We start from the raw sequence: 8,810 nt of genomic DNA, 5'->3' as shown, positions 1-8,810 counted from the left end.
GCCCCCTCGGTGTTGGCCGGAGGGCCGTGCTCGCGAGGCGCCCGACGCTCTCCGGGCGCTCGCCTCGCCCTCGGCGCGTGGGAGGCGCTTCCCGCCTGTCCCTTTCCCGCTGGGTTGTGCGCGGGGCCCGATCCGAAGCGAAGGCTGCGCCACGGCGCCTCCGTGGAAATGCTTTCACGGGAGGCGCTCCTCCCCCCAAACAAGCCTGGGGCCGTGCAGGCAGGCCCGTAACCGAGGAGCCCGCCTCACGTGCCCGCCGTGCGCGCAGCGAAGCAGCCCCTGGGCTGGCGGTCCGCTTGGGATTCGCGCAAGGGGAAATGCGCTCAGCGCAGGGGAGAAGCGCGCACACGTCTCCCCTGGGCTGTTATCACGCCAGTTACTCCCCGCGCGTCGGGGCCGGCGATCGCCTTCAGGGAGCATTCACGTTCACGGGCGTGGCCTGGCCTGGGCTCGGTTCCCGCTGCTGATTGTCAGCTGTGTGCACCGCTGGAGGCGCGCGGGAGGGGGGGCTCAGATGGCTGGGGAGACTCGGAATAGCCGGCGGCCACGTCCCCAGCTTGGCCCGGTGTGCGGGAAACCCGGAGAGGGAGAGCCCTGTGGCACCCCCCCCCCCGCGCGCGACCGAGACATTTCCACTGCCTTGGCTTTTGGATCCGTGGCAGAGGCATGGTCCAAATCATACGCATTTTGCCCTGGGAAGACAAAGCATGAAGAATGCTAACGCACAAGACGCATCTCGCCCTGCGGTGAACCGTGGCCTGAAAGCGCTGCAGGACGCCGGCAAGGCGGGTCCCGGCAGTCGTCCGTAGCCGAGTTTTTAAAAAGCGGCCCAGCAGCACCTTGGCAGCCTCTGCGGGCCCAGCAGGAGCTCAGCCTCGGTGGGGGGGGGGAGCGGTCCGGGCTCGGCAGGGAGCTGCAGCGGACAGACCGTGGCAAGCGGGACTGAGGTCAGCCCGAGAAAGCCGCGCCAGGCAGGAGACCAGGCTGGGGGGGGGGGGCAAGGGGGGCGTGCAGTGAGACCTGGGGCTGTCCGCGCGTGCTCAGGCGGTGGCGCTTGGCGAGTCCTCCAATCAGAGGGGAGGTCAGGACAGGAAATCTGAGCCCGCGGTTGGCTTTGCCCAGCTTTGTGCTGGAGCCTGTGAGGTTAGTGCGTGGAAAATCGGCGGGGCGTTGAGACAGCCCCTGTGCCGCCGCCCTGCGGGGGTCCCCAGCACCTGCCCAGGGGCCCCGCGTGCGTGGCTGGCCTGCACGCGGGTGGCAGGTGCAGTGCCGTCACTGAGGGCGCCGGCGTTCGTGGGGCGGCCTCGCCGACCTGCAGCGGCGGAGTGTGGCAGGCTGGACTTCCTTGCCTTGGCGCTCGCTCGCCTTCAAGTGCCCGCACGGGCAGGGGGCAGCACGCAGCTCTGTGCGGGGCTTTGCACAGTCTCGCTTACATTCATGCGCGCACACACATGCCAAAGGAAAACGAACATCCTCTTCACACAAGCACAAGGAAAGCCCTGTGGACCAGACCGGAGGTCCATCCAGTCTAGCAGTCCATACCCACAGAGGCAAACCAGCTGCCCACAGGGTCCCCAAGCAGGCAGGATGTGTGCCAGGCTTCCTGCCCAAGCTCCTCAGTGACGGATGTGTACAGGATCCCACCTCTGGTAAAGGAGGGAGCACACGGCCAGCAAGGTCGGGAGGCAGGGATCTGCCCAATCCCTTTTAAAAGCCATCCGGAGTGGCAGCCATCCCCACTTCCATATGGCAGTGAATTCCATAATGTAATTATGTGTGAAGGAGCCCTTCCCTTTACCTGTCCTAAGCCCCCCGCCAAGCAGCTTCACCGGATGACCCAGTTTCCCGTGTTGCAGTCATGGGTCATAGCGCTATGCTCCAGTCCTTCATTTAAAAACCACGGCTAAATGGGCACAGTCCTTTGCGGTCGCCTGTCCGCTGTCGTTGGCTGTTTCAAGCAACTGCTGTAACAATGGCCAAGGCAACAGTCTCCCACCCCCGGTGGCCCCGACCACTTCGCATTTCAAGCCCGAAAGCTTTGGGACCAGAACACCGCTGCAGGCATCAGCATTTGCTTCCTGGGCTTTACTGCAGCAAACGAAACCTCTGGGGCAAGGGAGGGGTTTCTGCGGGGAGGGTGAGTTTTTCCCTGCACTGTGTTCCTGATTGAGGTGGAAAGACAAACAGAAAGAACAAAACAGCTGCCTTTTGTTAAGAAAGAGGTCGGGTCATTTGGCCCTTCAGCTATTTTGTTTTGAGCGGATGAAAGAGATTGTGTGACCCAACTGCACAAGCCCACACATCACCGCGTAGCTGCCAGGGTCTCTGCTACCCATTCCACGATGGACGTGGAAAGGCCCTTTCCTGCAATGCCCACGGGAGCCTCCCCTCGCCCTGCTGCCCCCAGCCAGGCCACCAGAGCAGGGGCCACGTGTGCCTGCAAGGGCTCCCGCGACGCTGTGCGCTCGGCACCCTCTCGCGCGTTCAAGGGCCGTTCTGCTGCGCGCACAGGCAAAGCAGGACTTGCTGGAGCCCTGGCGCAGAGCCAAACATCTGGCGCGTGGGTGTTTCCAGCAAGAGGGCTGGCCTCTTGGCCATCCGGCGCTTTTTCAGAGTCTCAGGAGAGAGAGGCATCTTTGCTGTTATGTCCATGGAATTGCTAGCTGCTCGGAAGAAGTGCGACGCCACTGCTCACTGGGAAAGCGCCTTCATTGTTCCTGTGATCCATGGAGCAGCTTGACTCTCTTCCAGTGGATTCCAGGTTGCTTTCTTGCAGAGACACTGGAATTGGCACCCTTTGTGGTCGCGCTCCAGCTTGCCTGAACTCGCAACACATCCTGCGAACACGCACCAGCACAACAGGGGCGAGGGTGACCAAGGCAAGCAGATGGGCTGTAAGCGATTGTGTTTTTGCCTACGCTTGTCAGGACAGACTCTTCCTGGAAGCACAGACTGGGAAAATCAACTCTGCAGTGGCAAGGGAATCTTTGGCCTCCTCCCACCCACAAAACCTTCCTAATGAACGCTCCTCCTTTCTTTTGGGGACAGGCACAAAGGAAATCCCGAGAGGGACAGTGAGAACAGTTCATGAGCAGCCCTAGACATGCAAGGAGACATTCAGCTGTGCTCCTGGCCCCCATGAGAAGCAGAGGCCCTGCCGATAACCCCCCGGGGACGGGTCTGCGGAAGGAGCAGGGTGCCCCTCCAGACAGCACCAGACGAGGCAAAATCCAGGAACAAGCCAGAAGTCGGAAAGGAAGTCAGTCAGAAGTCAAGGAAGGAATCCGCATCAAGGAGTGATCCAGCAAACAGGCTACGACAACAGCAGCAGCTGAGGCTGAAAGATGACGGCCAGGCTGGGGACCAAAGAGCAAGCAGAGTGCAGAAAGGGGTGCACCGAGGTTGGGGGACCCCACTGTCTGGGCAGGGCAGGGCAGGGCAGGGGTGCATCGCTGTTCCAGTCGAAGAGAGCCCCGTTTCTTTGCAAGCACCATGTGGTAATCCACATTCAGGGGCTGAGGACGGGCTGAGCTGTCGGGTTGTTGTTTTCTCTGTACCGCAACCCAAAAGTGGATTCAGACAACAGGATGACCCAGATTTCAACGAATCCCCACAGGAGGCCCACCTTCAAACCCTGGGTGTGTCGGAACCCAGCCGTTTCCTCCTTACACTGGAAATCCAGACTGCACCTTCTTTTGAAGGAACTTTCCAGACTGCTTTGGGAACCGTGGCAATCGGACATCATGGACAGCCAGCGAATCAGGGCAAAAGCGAGCTCTGTGGAAGCTCCTTCTTCAGTGGCAGGCAGTGGGGGCTTCTCTGTTGAAAGCCTGCCCAGGGGTGCCGCAGCGAGCTGCATGGGAGACGGTCTCGGGCAGAGAACCCCATGGAGCCCCGGCTGGACGGTGCACCGGCACCAGAAGTGAGCAGACGGAGGAGCCGAGCTCGCGGGAGGCCTGTGGGTTTGCACAGCTGCAGCGGGAGGGCTGAGCAGCTTCACAACATTGAGGGGGTCCACGAAGGGAGCAGGGGTGTGTGTTGCACTGTCGCAGAGTGCAGCCAGAAAGCCTTGTGCAGAGTTGTCTGGAATGCAAGAGAAATAATGAGAACCAGACGTTTGACTGTGAGAAGCTTCCTGGAGACGTGGGAGCTCATACGCGGCTTTTGTCCAGAGCTCCACTTCTTTTCAGGGTCTTTCGGGTCCAGAGCAAGTCACCCTGACCCCACTTTTTGGTTTGGGGCCTTGGAAAGGGGCTCTGCAGAAGGTCATCAATTAGTCAAGGCCCAAAATGGAGGACAAGGGCTCGGTCTCTAAAACCAGACTCCGTACAAAGGTGCTTTGTCTGCGTTCCCTCCTGCCAAGGCTGAGGTTAGGCCAGGCGTTTTGCCAGGACCACGGCTGCCCCCAGACCTCCTCCTCCGGCAAAGCTTGACTCAGCACCCCGTCTTGGGAGCCCGACCTGTGCTGGTGCCCCGGAAGGGCCGTTCTTGGCTGTGTCTCGATCCGGGGCCGCAGCCCGCGGTGGCACTGCAGGCACAGAGGACACTCCAGACCGGCAGAGCAGTGATTCCAAGGGGCCCAGGCAGCCTCCCTCTGGATAGCCTTCCAGGCTGACTGGGGCTCAGCGGGAGGAAGCAGTTCGGTCCCTGGGGATCTTTGCCACCACGGTGTCTTCTGCTCGTGGGCTTCGTCTGGTTGCTCTTGCACGCTCTCCACACGCCACATTTGCAGCTGTGCAAATGTGCAGCATCCTTGTGCAGCCAGACAAGCTCCAGCCAGCTGCCACAGCTCAGCCCCTCCCAGAGCCCGGAACAAAAGAGCCAAGTGCCCACTCAAAGCCCCTCCGCCGAGCAGCACAGCTCCTGGCCCTCCAGAAGGTTTGGGCCATCCTGGCCCACGAGGGTCACGAATGCTGGGAGCTGCCATGCAGAGCTTCTGGAGGACCCAGTGTTTCAGGTGGAGCTGAACGGAGCATCCCTGCTTCAGCATCTGCAGGGGCAGCCCGGAAAGGGGAACCGCCGGGTGCCCTCCTCCCGAGCAGGGATTTTTCTGCAAGCCGCAGCAAAACCACAAAGCTCAAGATAGAAGTGAGCTGGCTGGCTCTGGATTGCGTGCCTTGCTGCAGCTGGCAGCCTGTAACTCTGCTGACCCAGCTCTGCCGCCGGGCACACGACCTTGCCCCGCCCCTGCCCCCTCGCTCAGCCCCGCAGTCCGTGGAAGGCCCCCTTGGCGATGCCAGTTCCCCGCCCCCTGCTGCTGGTCTGCACAGGGCACGGGGCCAGGTCTCTGCTCCCCTGTGCCCCTGGCAGGGCTCCCGGACTGCAGCTCTTGGCACCCAAAGGCTTCCGTGGAACCGCTTGAAGTATTGAGCTCATATTAAATACTGTTTCTCTGTGTTGTGTTCATTGCAATTTCATTTTCCATTGTGTTTGTGGATTATTGTTAACCACTCGGTTGATTTCAGCGTTGGAGCAGTACAGACATGAAATTAAGGATTTTATTTATTTATTTTATTTATTAAAACATTTCTATGCCACCCCATTCGCCGAAGCCTTGGGGCGGCTCACAACATAAAATAAAATACAAAAATAACAATATAAAATAACAATATAAAATAAATAACAATATAAAAGAAGTCGCCCTGGCCACATAAATAAGCAAATACTGTTAACAATTAAAATTATGCTTAAATAAAAAGGTCTTCACCTGGCGCCGAAAAACAAATAACGACGGCGCCAGGTGAACCTCTCTGGGGAGCGCATTCCATAGATTGGGCGCCACCACAGAGGAAGCCCTCCTCCGAGTACCTACCCTCCTAATTTCTTTCACGGAGGGTTCCCGGAGAAGGGCCTCTCCCGCAGATCTCAAGGGGCGGCCGGGCATATATGGACGTAAGCGCTCCTTCAGGTAGCCAGGACCCAAGCCGTTTAGGGCTTTATAGGTCATCACCAACACCTTGAATTGGGCCTGGACTTCAATGGGAAGCCAGTGAAGCTGACGGAGAACTGGAGTCATGTGAACATAACGCCCAGTCCCCGTCAGCAGCCTGGCAGCAATATTTTGAACCAATTGAAGTATCCAGACCGTCTTCAAGGGCAGCCCCACGTAAAGCGCATTACAGAAGTCCAGACGGGAAGTCACCAGCGCGTGTGTCACTGTCGCCAGGCAGTCGTACTCCAGGTAGGGGCGCAGCTGATGGATCAGCCGAAGCTGAAAGGATTGACCGAGTGAATGAACGGAAGGGCCCCTCAGCCCAATATTCAGGACCAAGCAAAGGAGGGCCTTCCCCGCACGGTCCACAGCTCAGTGCTCTTCCATGGAGTGTCCTGGTGGCCCAGCCTTAGGAGGGCGCTGGCGAACCGGCGAGGGCGGAGAAGGCTGTCGGCGGCTCCTCGTCCCAACGGCTCGTGCTGCCTCCGGGGCCAGGCCGTGTGCCTCCACACAGCAGTCCCTGCGGACATGGGTACCAGGGCTCTGCCGCTCTTCCTCCGGGGCCCCGGCTGGCCAAGGCGGGGGCTGGGTGCCAGCCCAGAGCCCGCGGCCTGACCCAGCGCCCTGTCGGGGCCCTGCAGTCTGGCGTGCTTGCCGGCGCCTGGCTGCTCCCAGCCCAGCTTCTGCCACAGCTGTGAAGCTGCACTTGAGGGCCAGGGCGGCACAGCGGGCGGCAGGCCAGGCCAGGCCAGGCCTGGGCTGGGAGGCTCGGCTGACAGCCACACAGAGCCTGGGCAGGAGCTGCCTGGGGGACCTCGGTCACTCGCCCGGGCTTGGCCGAGCCTTGCCCAGCCCTCCCAACTCCCCTGAAGACAGTGAAAAGAGGATCGCCCCCAGCTGGGCCATGTGGGGGGAGAGAGAGAGAGAGAGAGAGAGAGAGAGAGAGAGAGAGAGAGAGAGAGCACACTGCCCTACTTCCTCCTTGACCTGGTTTATATCACACGCCATGCAATAGCTGCCTCCCAGCGCCCGCCCTGCTCAGAGAAGCTCGGGGAGCGGCTGCTTTCCAGCGCCACACCTGTCTGCGGCAGCAGAAGGGTGCAGCGCTCATCCGAGGGATGGCCAAAGCCCTTCCACCATCCGCCGGGAGTCCGCTGGGCTGGCTCACCCAGGGTCTGTCCACAGATGTCCTCAGGCAGCGTCCAACAGCCCTGTCCCCTCCTTTTCCCCGTGTGGCCTGGTGCCCGTGGAGCGCCTGGAGAAAGGGGATTGTTACTTAAAGCGGGACATGGCAGGTGGTGCGTGGCCAAGCGGTGCCAATGTAAGAACGGCCAGGATGGGCGCTGTGTGGAGGTGCGGCTCCTGCCGGGGGTCCACATTTGGCATGACATTGCATTAATCCACAGGTATCCCGGGAAAAAGGAAAGCTGCTTGGCGGGAAAGGCAGAGCAGGAGTCCAAGGTGTAACAGGCACAATTCTGCCTCACTAAATTGGATGAGCTTGACATTCATTTATTCGTAGGACTGATAACTGACCTTTCAGTGCAAGTGCAGCCAAAGTGGCTGAGGGCACCTCACTAAAACACAGGCAGGAAATAAGATTAAGCCCGACAATTAAGAAGACCTGCCAGCTCGCTGAACTGTGAATGCAATTAATGCAATGCATTTGCCGTATTTAATCTTGAACCACCCAAGTTGGAAGCAGCAAAAGTGAGCAATTAGTTAGCCACATACATAAATCTACTGGGATCTCTGGAGAGCCAGTTGGGGCAGCGTGAAAGAGGAAGGATGAATGCCCTGACTGGACCTCCGGCAGCTTCTGCTGCACAAGGCTCTCTGTCCAGTCAGCCCAGCATGGTGGAAAAGTAGAGATCCAGGCATTGTAATTTGCTCCCAATAAATACGAAATCGAAATCATGGTCCTCTTCTGCCTTCCCCCAGTGCAATTCCTCAAATGCGCCAGGGCCTTGTTTTGCCTGGGGATTCCCTTGACATGCCATTTCCTGTAATTCAAGGATTAAGTTTGAAAACATTCACAATACTTGAGGAGGAGACCCCCTCAGACAAAGGGCCACCCCCCTTCGGCTGCAGGAGGCCAGTGCAAGACTAATCAATGCACAGTCATTCCGTCCCCACACAGCCCATTCCCATCCTCCCAACTTCATGACCTCAAAATAAAATGTTCCTTCGCATGAACTGCAGCACCTCGTGCAGCTCAAAGGAACGTTGATAAAGGAAGCAAGAGGCGATTGTTTGGGGAAATAAAACCAACCGCTTTGCTGTGGAATTAAAGGTCAGGAAGGCGGCAGGGAACAATTTGCCTCTTTTGGAAAGTTTTGAAAAGCTGTTTGGGTTTTATCCCATTTAAATACTATTCTTTCAGAGAATTCTTTGGAGCATGAAAATTCCTCCGGCTGGGTTCAAGTTGCTCCCTCGAGGTGCCCTTCTCTGGTTTCCTTTTGGGGAAAACAAAACACAGAACGGGTTTGCAGCTGCTGTGCAGTCCTGACAGGGAAAGGGTTCTGGGGCTCCGGGAGTCCTTTGGGCCGAGACCTGGGCGGCTGGAATTCAGACCACACCTGTCCCACGTGGGCATTTGAAGGGTGCACCCTCCTCGGCTAGGTATTGCCAACAGGTCTCAGACCCCCTCAAAAGACGGGGGACTGCTCGCCATTAAAGCTGCCACTCTCCGGGCATATCTGAATGGCTGGGAACTCCGTTGCACACGAGGCCGCCCGGCTGGGGCACTTCCTCTGCAGCAGTCCTCCTCTGAGGCGGGAGCAGCAACAGAGGCGGAAAGGGCTCTGGCGGAGACCCCCAGGGAAGCTGGAAAAGCCGGCACCAAAGGGAGCCTGGAGTGCTGATCCTGGGTAAGGTG

This window comes from Varanus komodoensis, unplaced genomic scaffold, assembly GCF_004798865.1.
Source record: "Varanus komodoensis strain SLA01 unplaced genomic scaffold, ASM479886v1 scaffold74, whole genome shotgun sequence".
In the NCBI taxonomy this organism is placed as follows: domain Eukaryota; kingdom Metazoa; phylum Chordata; class Lepidosauria; order Squamata; family Varanidae; genus Varanus; species Varanus komodoensis.
Note: the sequence above shows the minus strand (reverse complement) of the source record.